Here is a 15,961-nt window from a genome sequence, read left to right on the forward strand (position 1 = left end):
ATAAACACAGATTACTGCACTTTTAACTGTATAAACAGAGCTACATCAGTTAAAGAGCTAATCTTAAAACTACCAAGTGGGAAAATGGGTACGCTTAAGAGCCCAAGAGGATGAAATTGTTAGTTTTTCTTGGTTCACTTCATGAATAAGAAGAAAGGGGATAGAATCAGTAAGCCTACTTCATCTTACTGCCCCTAAAGGGTTTACATTAAAGGCTGAAAAACTCCTTGAGGTTCTCCAGGCTGCAAGTCGGCCAACATCAAGATCGGGCAGTTTAGAGACATTTGCATGGTTTGTGTTTTATACTTGAACTTTTCAGCAACAACAATCAGAAAATCTTGCCTTCTTTGGCAACGTGCGTGGAGGTGAGAGAGCAAGAAGAGGGTTTGATCTTCTCTCAAGCCGTCTGATAACTTCAATCACTTCTCATATGTACAAACAAGAGTGAGGCTGAATGCTTTGAAGGAGAGAGTATCCAAAAAAGTGCATACGCTATTCGCATTTGAAATGCAGCCACTTGGATCAGGTATAAACAACTTTGCCATCAGACGTGACTGAGCCTCACATGGGATGTATGAACTCACTGAGGTCTGCTTCTTTCATGTGTCAGCGTTTAGAAAGTGTGATCAACATCATCAGCCCGAACTTCTTAAGATTTTAAAGTTTGGAACTGAAAAAATCTGAATCCAATTAACAATTTTTAAACCCCCTAATCTTCAGGGCACCGAAGGGTTAAAAGGGGTCACCGCTTTAAATAGTGAAGTTTGGACAAAAGCAAACAGGTAAACAAAAAGCTCATGTTCAGAGTGTTTGAAACACTCCACTTCTTTCTGCTCTTGGTTCTTAATAAATTCAGAGAATCAATATCACTAATATGGTCCTGTCAAAGGAAAGGCTTTGTTGTGCACTGGTCCTATGCAGAGCCTACCCACAGCTTTGCAGACCATTATCCACATGTAGCCATGTGTCATCACTTACTGTCATCACTGTCAAAATATATGAAACCACCGATCTGCTGCTGGTCCTTCAGCTTCTATCTGAGACTGAAGTTACAGTATTTTTTGTCACAGTTTTCATCGACAACATCAATAACTAAATAAAAATGTATGCATGAGGACAAAAACTATGATGAAATGTGTTGACACTTCCGTCAACAAATAAAAAGTTAAAGAAAATGTTCTGGAGAGATGAGAGAAAGGCGGAATGAGTTTGGAAGCGATCCAATGAGAAGTAATCTTCTGGTGCTGTAAGGTTAGACGGGCACATTTTCTCTGCCACCAGGAAGCAGTACAGTACAATAACTAGCTCCTATGCTTCCTGATGCTCATGAAAATGTGACAAAATGTCAGCGCTTGGGAGGAAGAGAAGATTTGACATATAGACACATTTTGTCTTTGTTGTCATGGAAACTGAGATGCTTTGTTAAATGTATGGAGCAACTCGCTGGTAAAAAATGACAAAGCAACTTTAGATTTAATCTGTCATAATCTTATGATATTTAGTTGACTCAAACTAGACTAAAATAATTTAGATGCCTAAATTAGGACTAAAACTAAATCAAAATTTGTTGTCAAAGTCAACACTTCTGTCTACTGTCTGTGTCAGTCACTCTGTTCCCTGTTCAAGCCCACATTACAACTAGTCAGCGTTCAACCTACGTATAGCATCATCCCTGGTAGGCTACATGCTGTCGGGTTTTGGAGGACTGCACACAACCACATCTTTGTAGTTTGCTTACCTACAAACGTCACTTTGTGTAGCCAAAGGGACATGAATGCACCACGGTGAATCAGGCACACAGATCTGGCTTTGGATAAGTGCACAGATGCCCCATCCACGAGTGTTAAATGCTGCATTTAGGGTGTAAGTTTAGCTCACTCTGTTGAGCAGCCTTATGTTGTTATTGTAGGCAATGGCACGGGTTCAAATTTATGGTGTGTGTTAGCCCTGCTCTTTTGTCCAGCTTTTTTATCTTACCATATCACATTAAGGCCAAAATATATATTAAAAGAAAGGTGGAATTTAAAATTCTTCCTTAAATCTAGATAACTGCAAACCCTTCTGAAACCTAACGTGCACCTCCCTAGCCTACATCGTCTGTGAGTGTCCTGTTTCATATCTTTGTTTCCTCCGATTGAAATCTGGCTGTTTGTTCTGCCACTGCTTTTTCAATTGGCTCAAAATGAGATGAATGACATGAACTCTCAAAAAGAAAACGTTAGTGTTTTGACAGTGAAACAGTTGAGCAAAGTAGGCACACCACACACAAGTATAAACGCTCTTCATAGAGTCAATGATGAAGTTTGAATAAGCTTAATCTTTTGTTGATGAGTTATAGCCAGTAAGATGCAAGCTAGCTTAACAGGAGAAGAAAAGGAGCTAAAATGTTTTAATGCTGATAAACTGAACGGGAGCTGCAGGGTCTAGTATGAGATAAATCTGAACCATTTTGAACTGTGGATCATGCAGAGCTATGGTAATAGAGTACAAAAATATATATATTCAATTGAAAATATATACGCTTTAATAATTTTTTGTGTGTGTTTCTTGTCATTCCCAGTCTCTATGTTGTCAGATTATCTGTCTTTTCAATATTTTGCTCTGAAATAAAGGCAAAAACTATCCCAGAATTTTTACTTAATTTAAATTTTTGCTGTGAACAACAAAACATCTTCTTTACTTCAAACCAGCCGCATGCCGTTAACCTTCGTGTCAAACCTTTTCATTTCTTCTTGTTAACAGGCTCATTATTGGTGCTTAAATGGAGAGAACAAACCCCGAAAAGAATCAATGATCAGCTGGTGTCCTGGGGACTGCAGCGCCCGACTTTGTTTGCATAAGATTCACTCAGAGGAACCCTTTCATTTCTCGAGCACGTGATACTGACATGACTATTTCATGAACTAAAGTGGCACCCTGTATGCACTTTTTCAGACGCTCAAATAGAAATTTACTGTCAAAACTAAAACATCAAGCTGGAACCTGCTGAGAGAGTAAGTCATGTGAGCTGATAAGAGCAAATGAGCAGCAGGGAACACCGTGGTCTACGTAAAAAAGTATTTTTGTGTTTCTGTTTGTGCTGCACCTCCAGAGGAGAAGAGCTCCTTGATTGTGTCTGTCTGCATGGGGGCTTGTGTACCCGTCAGATTAGCCTCCCTCCCAGGCAGAGCTCCTGACTGAGCAGCAGACACACATACACACAAATTTCAAAGAAGACCTTTGATGTTGGGGGGCTATATTTAGCCGAATCTTCTGGTAGGACTTCTCTAGGGTGACAATTTCTAAAAGGAAGCACCCACAATGCCTCTCGATTTTCAGTCCTTTGTATGTGGGTCATGATCCTTTAGTGCTGATCTGTGAAAATAGAAACACCCCGCTCAAGTGCGCAGTACTTCTTTAGGAAGGTAAGTCGTGATTATGTATAAAAGTCTTGGACACTTATCAAGATTTACTACTTTGTTCATAATTTAGTTAGTTTACCAAAGTCTGGGGTTAAAAAGAAATTCCCTTAGGTGTGTTTCAGGAGTGTGTGAAGCTCTCCTTAAAAACAGCATACAAAACTTGAGCACAAACATGTTTCATTGATGTTTGAAGTGGGAAAAACTGAATACTACCCTAGCAGCAAAAAACATATTCTACCAGTTTAGAAAAAGAAAGTAAGTAAGACTTCCCTTTTAGCATTTGATTAGCATTTCAAAAATGAACAGGAGGTGCAATTTAACCAAAAGAATTGTAGCAGTTTCAGTTTTTGTGTGTGTGTGTGTGTGTGTGTGTGTGTATTTTTAAATCACAGTCATCCTTTTTTGCTACGGTCTTCTTTATTTTGAAATAATGACTGAAGATAGGGAGAAAGAGAAATAGACCTTAGCAGATAACCAGAAGTGATTTTCACACCTTCCAACTTACACTTTGGACTCTGATTGGTTTTCCCACTTGGTCCAGGTGTGATTTAGGGCAGGTGCGAACCCAGTAAATTCACGTGGGTGCAGACAAAAACAACTGCACCGAGACTCTTGAGTTGAAATGTCTAGAACTCATAGACATCACCAAGTGCTGTGTTTATCCTCCCTTCAGATTGTCTGCTAGGGCTTTACTGCAAACACCTTCAGTTTTGGGTTGCTTTTGCTGAATGTTTTGAGTCATTATCCGTTTGCACAGTGATGCACCAACTGACCACTTAAGCAGCATTTGGCTGTGTCTGAGCACAGAGTATAGCCTTGAATACTTTAGGATTCATTCAGCTACTTCTATCAGCAGTCGCACCATTAATAAGCACTTGTGACCCAGTTCTATTGGCAGCCATACATAACATTTCCTCCACCGTGTTTCACAGATGATGTGTGTGTGCTTCAGTTCGTGAGCTGTTTCTCTCCTTCTCCGGTTGATCTTGGATTCATCTGTCAAAATAAAATCCTGGTAAAGATCTTTCAGATGTTTCTTGGTAAAGTCTAATCTGACCTTCCTGTTGTTGAGTGTAACCTGTGGTTTACACCTTGTTGTAAACCCTCTGTATTTCCATTGATGAAGGCATCTCTTTAGACTTTGACAATGATACGCCCACCTGCTCAACAGTGTTCCTGGTCTTTCAGGCCTTTTAGTGTTGCTGAGTTGACTAGCACATTTCTTCTTTTTGAGAATAATGTATCAGATTGTTGATTTTGCCCCTCCTAAAGTTTTTTGGTTTCTCTCTATCTCTTTGGACCTCACACTGAGAGTTTCCTTGAGCATCTACACTTCAGTTCAACTTCAGATCTTCTCTCTGATTACTTGCTCATAAAATAAAAAAGCAGCAGACCTCACCCAGACTGGAAACTCCTTGTCTGTCCATTGTCCAGTTACTTCTGAGCCTCTAAAAAAAGAGGGCACTAGTGTAGTTCAATGTCTGCAATCAATCACTAATAGTTGTTAATTCAACCTATAAGCTATTATTTTTCTGAAAGCAATTGTGCAAGCCTGACAAGCTTCAAACTGAAACTAAATCATCCGGCCTGACAATGCATGACACAGTTTGGTGGTACTGTGAAAAAATAAAATACATCTCTAAAGAACATTTAGTTTCTACACATGAGGCATCTACAGCAGACGTGTTGCGCTCTTAAACAGACGTATAAATCCACCTTTACATCTTTAGAGTCTAGGACAGTCTTCAAAGACAGGGGAAGAGATAGACAATGCCATTGAGTACTTTAGCAAATAGCAGCTCATTTCCTTGTTGTTAGCATGTGAAAATAAATTATTGTTTTCTCCCTGGAGATGCAAAACAAGAAACACAGAATGGCAGAAAGTTAACAATGAGAACATCGCACTGAGCTGTTTGTATGCTGAGTGAGAGTGAGAAGTGAGTACAGGTGTAAAAAAAAGAGGAACGGATGAGAGAGCAGCTTAAGTTGTAGCGTGGGCTGCGGCCCTCATAGCCTACAGCCATCCTGCTGCTCTCAAGCAAGTTCTCGAGCCAGATACAACTCCACAGTCACGGGCCACGAGTCCAGCCCTCACTTGTGCAGCCAAGCACCATTATCGGATGCCCCTGTCAAAGCTAACACCTGTAGTGGTTTCACACTGGGACTAGTGCTCCTACAGAATACATTAACATAGCTCTGAGCCCATCTGTATGTTAATCAAATACACCAGATGAAATGCATGACCTCTGTGTTCTGCCTCACAGTTGCACATTGAGAATAAAATCACTGTAACCTGCACACAATTTGAACTTAACTGTAGGCAATACAAAAAAGTGCAACAGGGACCCAGACAGTCTCTGGAAAGCAGAAACATTGGCCTCTATTTTGAAACAACAGATTCATATCCAGAGAATGTCCTGAAGCATGACAGAGAGATGTTGTACTGTGTATTTATGATAGGGAATCAAAGCGTGTGCACGGGCCCTGAGGAAAAGATTGTACCATAAGAATTCAAACAAATCATTTCCATACAGTTACACAGTGTGGTCTGAAAGCAAAGAAAAATATGGAAAGTAAAGCAAATGTTTATCTTTGATGTTTTTGCTTTAAACTGAGCATAATGTCCTCTTACAGAATATTAAGGTAAAAAAAATCAAGGCTCATCTTTGCAATTTCAAGGTGATGTACTTTTTCAAAATCTGCCTAAGGGTTTTAATAGGATCAGCTTAATCTTTGGTCAGTAAACCTAAAGAGTTTGATGCCAAAGTGGGGATTTAAAATTTCTGTCATTGGCTGACACATTGTCCAGTTTGTCATAAACGTTATTTATGATTCATCATGTTTGATAAAGGTCCGCCCCTGAACCTTTCTGTATGCCAATTTTCAATAATAGTCACAGCACCACCTAGTGACAACAGGAAATGACCAGAGCCATCTGCTCAGCCTCTTTAGGTTATTTTATTTTGAAAACTGTGACTTTTCATCAAATGTCACGACCCTGGCAGCATGGCCCATTTTGATATTTTGCCATGAAGCACGAAATTGCTGTAACTCAAAAACGTATTGTCCAACCTGCTCCAAACTGTACGTGTTTAATAATGGCGCCAATCTGAATACAGGTGACCATTAGAGCGTCACCTAGAAATGCCAAATTTATATTTAAACTGCTCGTCCTCCTCAAAAGTGGTGATCCAAAATCGTATAAAATCATGAACCTCGGCAAACTCATCAGGCATAAAGAACTGTTTGGATTTTATGGGTTGTGCATATGTGTGTGGTAAAATGAGTGCATAACACCCATAATGATCTGCTAGATTATGGTCTTTTAATTAATTTATTTAGAGATCAAAAATTTGCTTTTGTACAGATATTTTGTTATGTGTCTGTTTGCCATGCCCGACAAAACTAAAGTTTTCTTACATTTATATATTTTTCAATTGCTATTGTGGACGTGCAGGTTTACAATTGCACTGGAGACCAGTACATTCAATTAAATCTATCATCTTTTCAAGTAGATCCTGATTCATAGCCACTGTGGATTTACAGTGGAACAAGCAAAGTAAAAACAGTTCACAAAGTTCCTCCATTTGTCATTAAGTGGCCAAGCCCTTTGGGGTGCAGGCTCTGGTCATTTAAAACAACCCTGGATAGTGGCGTTAATATCTATAGCACTAATTGGCTATTCGTTAGTTCTCCTGCGGTGCTCAGTGGACCGTTCTTCAATTAAAAAACATCTGTTTCCTTCACAGTGTTGGAAAAATCAGTCGGCTTGGTGAAGTAGCCAGGCAAGGCCGAAGGAAAATATCTCACTAAACACACCTTGGCTCTTATTGGCTGCAAATGATTGCTTGGATTGTTTACTGTGAGAAAACATGTTACATATTCCTGACAACAAAAATAAATGAATTTTAGCAATAAAGTTAGGGTGAAACAAGTTGTGTTTATTTTATTTGCTTTCTGTGCAGCCCACTGTTTTAACTTTTCTTCTGATAATTGATAATGGCAGTTGTTAACATTCTTAAATGAATATAACAACAATAGCCCCACATGTATTTTATTGTTATTGCAACAGCTTTGGATGGACATAACATAACAGCTTGTTTGTATTGTTACTTTAATGTGCCCATCTCATTCTCTCTGGTTTAAATAAATAAAACATGCACAATAAAATACAGGCGCTAGCCACAGAGTGAGTGCTCGTCTTGAATCATCTTAGTGTCGTATATATGATGCGGTGTGTGAGTGTGAGAAAGTAGGTAGTCTAGGTAACAGCCATATTGAAGTGACAGACTGCAGGGAAAGGAAGAAATAGTGTCCACATGTCTACTACTCTTTGCTAAAGTCTCTCCTCTCTTTCCATTTTCCCTCTTATATGTTTCATATTCTAATCACACAAATCTCCTATGGGCAGAGTAATAGCATTTTCATTTAGCTACGGAGTTGCAACCTCCCCTGCATAATCTCACCGCATCAAAGCATAAAAGTCTTTGTGCAATTTACCTCCATGAATTCATTTTTAAATTTTAAAGAAACTGAAAAGAAGAAAATGCCTCTACAAGTTTAACACTACAGTAGCACATTCATCATGTTTATTCAAATGAAAGAAAAAGTAGTTGTGTTAAGATGTTGAGGTCAAAGACAGGATTAGACACCTTACAACCTCAAAAAAGACCAGTTTTGTGCTTAAGGCCGACCCTGAACTCCTCCGCCCCAAAACCCTTTGTTTTGATTGTCTAAAACAGTGTCAGCATGGCCTATTGTAACCATCCAAATCTAACCATTAGCCAATTAGGAAGTGACGGGCAGCTGTAATGCCATTGCATTAGAGGGATGGATTAGTTTCCCATTCAGCAGCTGCCTGTGGGCAAATGGACTGATGGAGGACAGTGAAATGCTGTACCACGCCACCGAAAGCTGCTTTCACTGCACTTTGCCTTCACAGACAGCAAGAGTAGCAATGTGCTTATTCACTGTTTCCAGCGATGATAAAGAGAGGGTCTTAATAAACTGTGATTACGTATCATTTAGGTGGCAATAATGTCTGCTGAACTGGGAGGGTGGAGGATGCTGCTGTTTTCACGATCAAAGTTAATTCTGCTCCTTTAAAATCGAATCATATTGAATGCTTTGGTTCATAGATACAAAACCTCACTCTTGGTTCCTGACCAAAGATACGTAATGTTTTTGTCCTATAGCCCTCTTAATGAAATTTTAGGTTCATTCGAGTTCAGTCAAGCTCGGTGAGAATGACTGCGTGTTGCTCTCCTGCTTATTGACAGCCAGTAATGTGGGATAGATTGGAGAAAGCCAAGCACTGAACCACACTCCCCTGCCTGTTGGCCCTCTGCCGCCCTCCCCTGAATTCCATTAATAGCTCTGCCCTCCAGGAGGTGCTAGGTGGACCGCCTGTAATGCAGCCAGAGATATTAATGACTGCTTCCTTCCTGATAAAGAGAGGGCTGATAAAGAGATAAAGAGGTGGGAAAAGTGGGGATTAACAGGGAAAATAATTATGCAGAGCAGAATTTTCTATGTTAAAGGTAGTACTACAAGACATTCACAAGCATTCCTTAAATAAATTATAAATTTTAATGGACATTAAAGAGATAAACCAGCAGGAGAGATATTGCAGGAGATCTGCTCACTTCTTTTTTATTTGTATTTTGTCTGACTAAACAGTCACTTGGGTTTTCTCCTATGCAAAGCACTTTGCATGATATTTACTCAGCATCAGTTTCTTGCTGTTTGTCAGCTCACAGTAGCCAATGTTTGCTGCATAACAAATCCACAAATAACACTCTGTTACACCAAAAAGACTCTCAGTGGGCATTTTCCCAACAGCTCACATATCCAAAAGGGCACTTTCCTCTGAATCCTATTGTAGGAAAATAAAAGTCATATATAAATACTTCAAATACTATTCTACTGGTGCAAAGATGTTTGCAGAATTATATATTCACGGAGACTCAGTCGCTCCAAGCTCATGTGTGAAGACCAATGAGAGCTGCTTGAAATCTAATTTATTCAATCACATGTCAGTTTAAAGTTGGAGCAGAGCCCCAAAAATCCTACCAAACTACTGAAGTTGGAACAGGTCGTAGCATCTGATACTGCAATAACCTGTCAAAATGTGACAAGATTTCCCCGTAGATGGGAGGAACACGTATTAATGCAGTTAACTGATGTGACACATAAGCTGAGCAGAGTTTTTCACTTTTTATGGCATAACACGTTGACATCTGAAAGAGTTTAATAATTTGCACTCAATAAAAATGGAGCTTCTAAACATTAGTGAGTCAAAATGTGAGTTAAAAATGTTTTTATTGCAATTTTAAAGTCCTGCAATCTGAATAGCTGAGAGGTTCTTTGTATTTTTGTCTTGACTTCTTTACATTCAAGTCAGAGTATCACCAATATATATGAGCCAACATATTGGTCGGTATACTGTCATGTGAAAAGGACATGACCGAAAAGGTCGCATTCGTCCTAGGTGTAGAATTCACTCTAGGATCAGACCATGCAATACTTGCTTTGCTAAACGGCAAAAAATTTAAGAGCTACATCTCAGACTCTACAAGCCTCAGTTAGCATTGTAAATGTTAAAGTTCATGACAGCACAATTAGAAAAAGACTGAATAAGTATGGTCTGTTTGGAGGAGTTGCCCTGAGAAAGCTTCTTCTCTCTAAAAAGAGCATGGCAGCCGGGCATAAGATTTGCAAAGTTGCATATGAACTCCTCTGAATACCAAAGTATTCTAAAGTCAAATGTGAGGCCATGTGTCCGACAGCTAAAGCTTGGTTGAAACTGGGTCCTGAAGCACTCCAAATCTACTGGCTGAAAAAGAAAAGAAGGTGTGGTAATGGTCCAGTCAAAGTCCAGACCTGAACCTGATTGAAATGCTGTGGCAGAACCTTAAGAGAGCTGCGCATCAATAAATGCCTGCAAACTTCAACGAACTGAAGCAACTTTGTAAAGTATAGTTGGCCAAAAGTCTTCCACAACTGATAAAAACAAACAGAAAATGATTACAACCAGTTATTTCTGCTAAAAGGGGTTCTACAAGCTGTTAAATCATTGAAATGGTGCGGCTGCTGTCCTTAAACTCTTATTTTCACGTGACTGTATAAAAGCATCGGTTTATATATTGTCCAATACGCACCTATATTATATTTTGACTGTCTGCAGTACATGCAGCAGCTACTATAATGTAGTAAATAATTTTACGATTAAAATTAAGTGTGCATGCAATTTGATTCAACTGTATTTGGCTGAAATGATTAATAAATGAGCATAAAATTCATCTCCATAATGTCAAACACTAACTTCTTTAATGATCTAACTTTTTCCAATGATCTGCTATTTTTAATTGTCTTATAAGATAGTAAAATGGACTTGTTTGAGTTCTGGGCTGCAGCTTGAATCAAACTGAGTGTCATGGAGTTGTACTGTGTAATACTCATCACATTAGTCCACATCCACACCCACTCAGTGTAGATGTTTCTTCATGCAGAGCTGTCACACAAACAACTGATAAATTACTAGTGACAGATCACCCAGTCATTTAAAAGACCTCTTGGTGTTGATTAAGTGCTGTGACAAACTCATTTAAGGCAAGACATGACTGTGAATCCCCAAAACTGGCAGCAACAAGTACCAATGCTGACATTCAGGGTGTAACTCATATGGAAGTTTTTTGTAAGTCTATCCTACAAATGTAATACTGTATGCAGAAAAGATAAATATACAAAGTATAAAAACAACCTACCCCTACGCAGGGATGTCATCATGAAGTCTTTTATCATTGAGAGATGAGCATGCTCTTCTATTCTCGCTCCTGTTTCTCTTGTGAGAAGATGTAAATGGATTCTTTAACTGTATCTCAAGCTTCCTCTAAGCCTTCGTGTTTCTCCATAGGCTAAGAGAGATCTCCTTTGGTCTTGCTCAGCATCTCAACTTCCACAGGGATCAAAGCCATCACATTTGCGGTAGGCGCACAGTTGAAATGAAAAAGAATAAAAGAAAAAAAAAACACTCCTATAATTATTCAGAGCTGCGGAGGAGACCCCTGACAGACAGCAGCTGAGCGAGCGTTCGTGTCAGCGAACTTTAATCTAGAGAGATGCCCCCCAAAAATATCACGGAAAACGCAAGAAGGCCGTTTCATTTTCTCTGCAGCTATTTCAATATCTCTCAGAATCCGGCGAGGACGGGTACATCACATTCACACACACAGTGGACGAGGAGGAGGTATAAAGAGAGGGGGAAAATACATGAAGGAAAAAAAGAGGGCAGAGATATAGAGATTAAGGGAACGCTGATGTCATTCATTTGGGTGGGTGTTTTTCAGAGTGTGCATAGGCAGTGATCAGGGACGTGAAAGTGCTGTTTTGTCAGGCTAATCCTCCAGTAAGGGCCACTCTGGCTCGAGCACATTACCATCCAATGACACAACCCTGTTCGTCAGGATGGCCCACACCATTTTGATCAGTTTATAAAGCCTGTCATGACTGCTTAGCCATAAGACTTAGACATGAATTTCTATCAGAACAACAGCTCAAAAACTTTTCAATCAATGCTCCTATTTTAACCCTGGTTGCTGGCCAACACCATCTCCCCTCACAGTTCTCTACTGTCAACAGCTGCAATGACAGGAGAGCCAACTCAAGGGTTTCCAGTAACCTCTTTGGATAAGGTGAGGGATTTGAGCCAGTGGCTCTATGGGCCACAGAGGCTGGAATAATCATCACATTCCACATGGCGGTAATCATCTCATACAGAGACCTCCTGACCCCTTAATACTGGAGGCTAAGCTGTTTCACCCTGCCGTCACCTCTGCCCCTTTCCCACTATTGGACCTACAGCGGCTCAGCATGTGAGAGCGAGATGTGGAGAAGCCTAAGCATTTCAGTTAAAGCTATAGGAGCTCACGATTACAAGGGCAGGAAGTTGAAACCACGGTTGCGTTTCCCCGCGACGCATCAAGACTTTTCTAAATTGCTTAATCCTTTTGAGCCGGAGGCTTCTGTTTTACTATCAGGCTGATTCCCACAATGTGTGGTGTTAATCATTTGGATATTATCTTCCTGCCATTTTCCTGGATGTAGCTCATGGATGGATCCTATACTCAAAGCTGAATAAACACATGTATAAAGTAAAAACCTTACACCTGGCGCTTGAGTCTGATCTCAGTCTGAACTCGTCACACGCTTATAATTTTCAGAACCTGTGGAATCACATTTTAACATACTGGACAGCCTTAGCATAATTCTTTATTGTCACGGCAGGCATAATATCCAAACTTTGATATTTCCCCAGAAACCCAGAGAAATCCAAAGAAAAGACAGAAAAAAGCTTCCACCTATGACACAAACCACAGCCTGTTTGCTGACAGCACTATGATTTACACCACTGCCAGCACTCTTGCATTCTTATGAAGACTTATGTTGTCCAACACATCGCAACACTCCTGCAAACTTGTGAAAATCTGTGTCGGCATCACTGTTGGCTGTGACTAAACAGTGGTATTTGTTGCCCTAGGAATGATAACAGGCTGGTTTGTGTCCATGTTGTGAAGCTCACTAAGTATGTGCAATACTGGCTCTCCCTCTGGTAGACTATGAGGATTAATGGCAAGCCCAAAGGATTTCCACTGTTATGCTGTCACAAAAATAAAACTTTTCAATGTGCTTGGAAGTTTCTTCAAATATGAAACCTTCACGAACTTCATAAAACACTGAAAACTGAACTAGCTAGCAGATTAATAATAAACAAATTCCTCTAGTTGCTTCAGCTTGTAGAAAAACATTCAATTTTTATGAACTCTTTTGCTATTTTATAAAACTGTAGTGAAGAAGAAAACATTTATAAGAGCTGGAATTGAGTGGACACATTAGTCTGTGCCAAGTACAGCAGTATGTGTGTGATTTTTTTTTACTGTCATTTATGCTGAGTTATAGGTACAAATTACAGTTAAATTAAATGTTAAAAGTGACTCAAGCTTATCATAATTCTACCTAGCAGCAAAAGTGAGTGAAAACACCCAAATTCTGATAAATTTTCCCCTGCATTGCAATTACTGTGACAGTGAAGAGCACCTCACACAGTGAAAAATATTTTCTGCAGAAACCTTCCAGGGCTGGAATGATTGTTTGTGTGATCTGTGCTAACACACCGAAGATTTTTTAGAAAAGAAGCTCTAATAACAGCACTTGTGATAAATTACAAGCGCCATCATGGGGAATAATGCTGACCTTCTCAAAAACAAGCACCGACATTTCTGTCACTGGTGCATTTAAGTCATCAGGTGTGTTTTTATTTATGCCTCAACTAAAATCTACTCCGAAGTTGTTCACAGAATTGTTAAAATATCCGAGCTAATACAAATCCATGAATAATGAATAGTGGTTTTAAAAAAGTGACAGAAAATTATTCATGAATTCCATCTTCCTTCCTGTTACTGGCTCAAGGCAAAAAATAAAAATAAAATAAAAACAGTTTTAAAAAAAATGTGTTGGCGGAAGCTTCTAGAATAATGCACTATACTTGGTATAAATAATGGTTTGTGGAAGATGTTTCTATAAATAATAATGAAGGTTGTGTTTCGATAATCTTGATCCTCTGAAGGTGGACTGAAGGATAAAGAGAAGCTGTTGGCGCCAATAAACATATCAGAGGTTTGTCAGGACAGAAATAAACTCGGAAAAAGCCCATGAAAACTTTACATTCCTGCACTTCAGTTTTTCAAATGCATTTGACAGGGTAGCTGTTTCCCTCCCACTCCTGTTTCAGACTTTTATTGATGTGATGGTTTTCAAGCACTTGGTTAATATGAAACTCCTTGTGGGATATTTGCTACAAAAACATTTTATAACAGCACTTAAATGTTGGCTTGAACTCTAATAAGGCACCAATCTTCTGACTTTACTCATATCTAACAAACAAATCACCTTATTTATTATCTATTTATAGGAATAAACTAAAATATGTCAGACAATTTGATTAAAGAAGACCTTTTAGCTCAAATCTAACATGAAGAAATTTTGCCTCACAGGCGGTAAAAAAGGTGGACATTGCTTTCGGGCCTGCATAGTGAAGTTAAACCTGTATCCTTTTAATGGCCACCAAGGGAATACACCTGTGGTTGGAGCTGTTGGTGTTGGTTGGTTTGAAGTCAATAGCTTCCTATTGAGCCATCGGACTTGACCTCTGTAAACACTTCACTGATGAGTTTATCGGCTCAGTTTCTGATTTTGGGTCATGGTGAATAAAACAATGCATTTTTAAAATTTTAGTCAATTGAAATGTTAGGCCTAGTGTCATATTCACATCCTTACTGGTTGGACACAGCTGGTAATCATGGAAATCTGCAAGAACCCTAACCCATCGCATGGAGATTTTTGCTGCTATACATTCTTGTAGACTGATTTCACCTAGCGACAATCAGTCGCAATCCTTGTGTAGGCCTGTAAGACCTTAGAAGGCCTTAGAAAGGAGGATTATCCAAGATGCCAGTGAGCCTGCAACCTCACAGTCAGATTCAGCCTTCTGTTAGCAAGGTGAAAGCAAAAATAATATATCATATCCTAGTCTGAATCACCACCAAAAGTAACTATTTTCTTTTGGCTTTGCATTGTCCATCATCTTTTGTGCTAATCCTTTGAAAAGCACTGCTACAAACCCAGTCGCAGTCAAACATACTGTAACCTTCTTTCCAATAACAGCGTAGATTCTCTTACTTAAAATCACATCAAACAACAAAGTACTTTTTGTGTTCTTTCCTCTCAGTGAATTCATGAGCACCCCCTCTTCCATTCACTTATTTTTACTTACTTTTCTGGTCTCTCTTACACTGTCACTGTATTTCATTCCCTCTTTGACACAAGTGTCCATTAACACAGGATCCAATTACTTGGACTGCTCCGAAGACCCTCCCACCCGCCATCCATCTGCGAATACTCAGCCAATGTACAACTCTCCATGCGTCAGATCAAATTCCACCTCCACAAATAATCCCTCACCAGAATGCTGCTGCCAGCGTCACACAAACTTTAATTGGATCCTTTTAATAGTCCTCACTATGGCCACTTTCAGCCATGTAATTAGGTTTCTCATCCTATAGAGTTTAATGGTTGTGGGATGGGTGAGAGAGGGAGAGTGGATGAGGGAAAGAACGGAAGAGACAGAGAAAGAGAGGAAAAAAGGCCAGACTCTTCGTTTTACACTAGACTTAATCCAATTTCACCCACAGAGAAATCATCTCATGCCATATATACTTTTTCAATGGGGTTTTTATGGGCCACCATAAAAACAAAAGACTAGTGTTGAATATCCAGCCTCATTGATTTTTTTGGCTGTGAGCAAAGTGGCCTTCCTTTGCTCTCTTTTTGGCTCGCACCTTTCCAAACTGGCTTCCCTGGCTAATGCAACGCTCCTAAAACGGCATCACCAAAACTCCCCGAATGGGATGCAAATGATGGGATTTCTGCAATGATTAATTCCTTCCACTTGTGAGGCGATTAGAGGGAGTCAATCAAATGAATAATATATGTATAAGCGCTCT

The 15,961-nt window shown here is 39.5% G+C and overlaps 1 protein-coding gene across 9 annotated transcripts in view; it reads right to left on the bottom strand.

The window, feature by feature from the left end:
* The window catches only part of magi2a (membrane associated guanylate kinase, WW and PDZ domain containing 2a), a 250,826-nt gene that overhangs the window by 88,250 nt on the left and 146,615 nt on the right, over positions 1 to 15,961 (bottom strand). The window lies entirely within an intron of this gene.

This window comes from Neolamprologus brichardi, chromosome 17, assembly GCF_056152115.1.
Source record: "Neolamprologus brichardi isolate AB-2024 chromosome 17, ASM5615211v1, whole genome shotgun sequence".
Classification (NCBI taxonomy): domain Eukaryota; kingdom Metazoa; phylum Chordata; class Actinopteri; order Cichliformes; family Cichlidae; genus Neolamprologus; species Neolamprologus brichardi.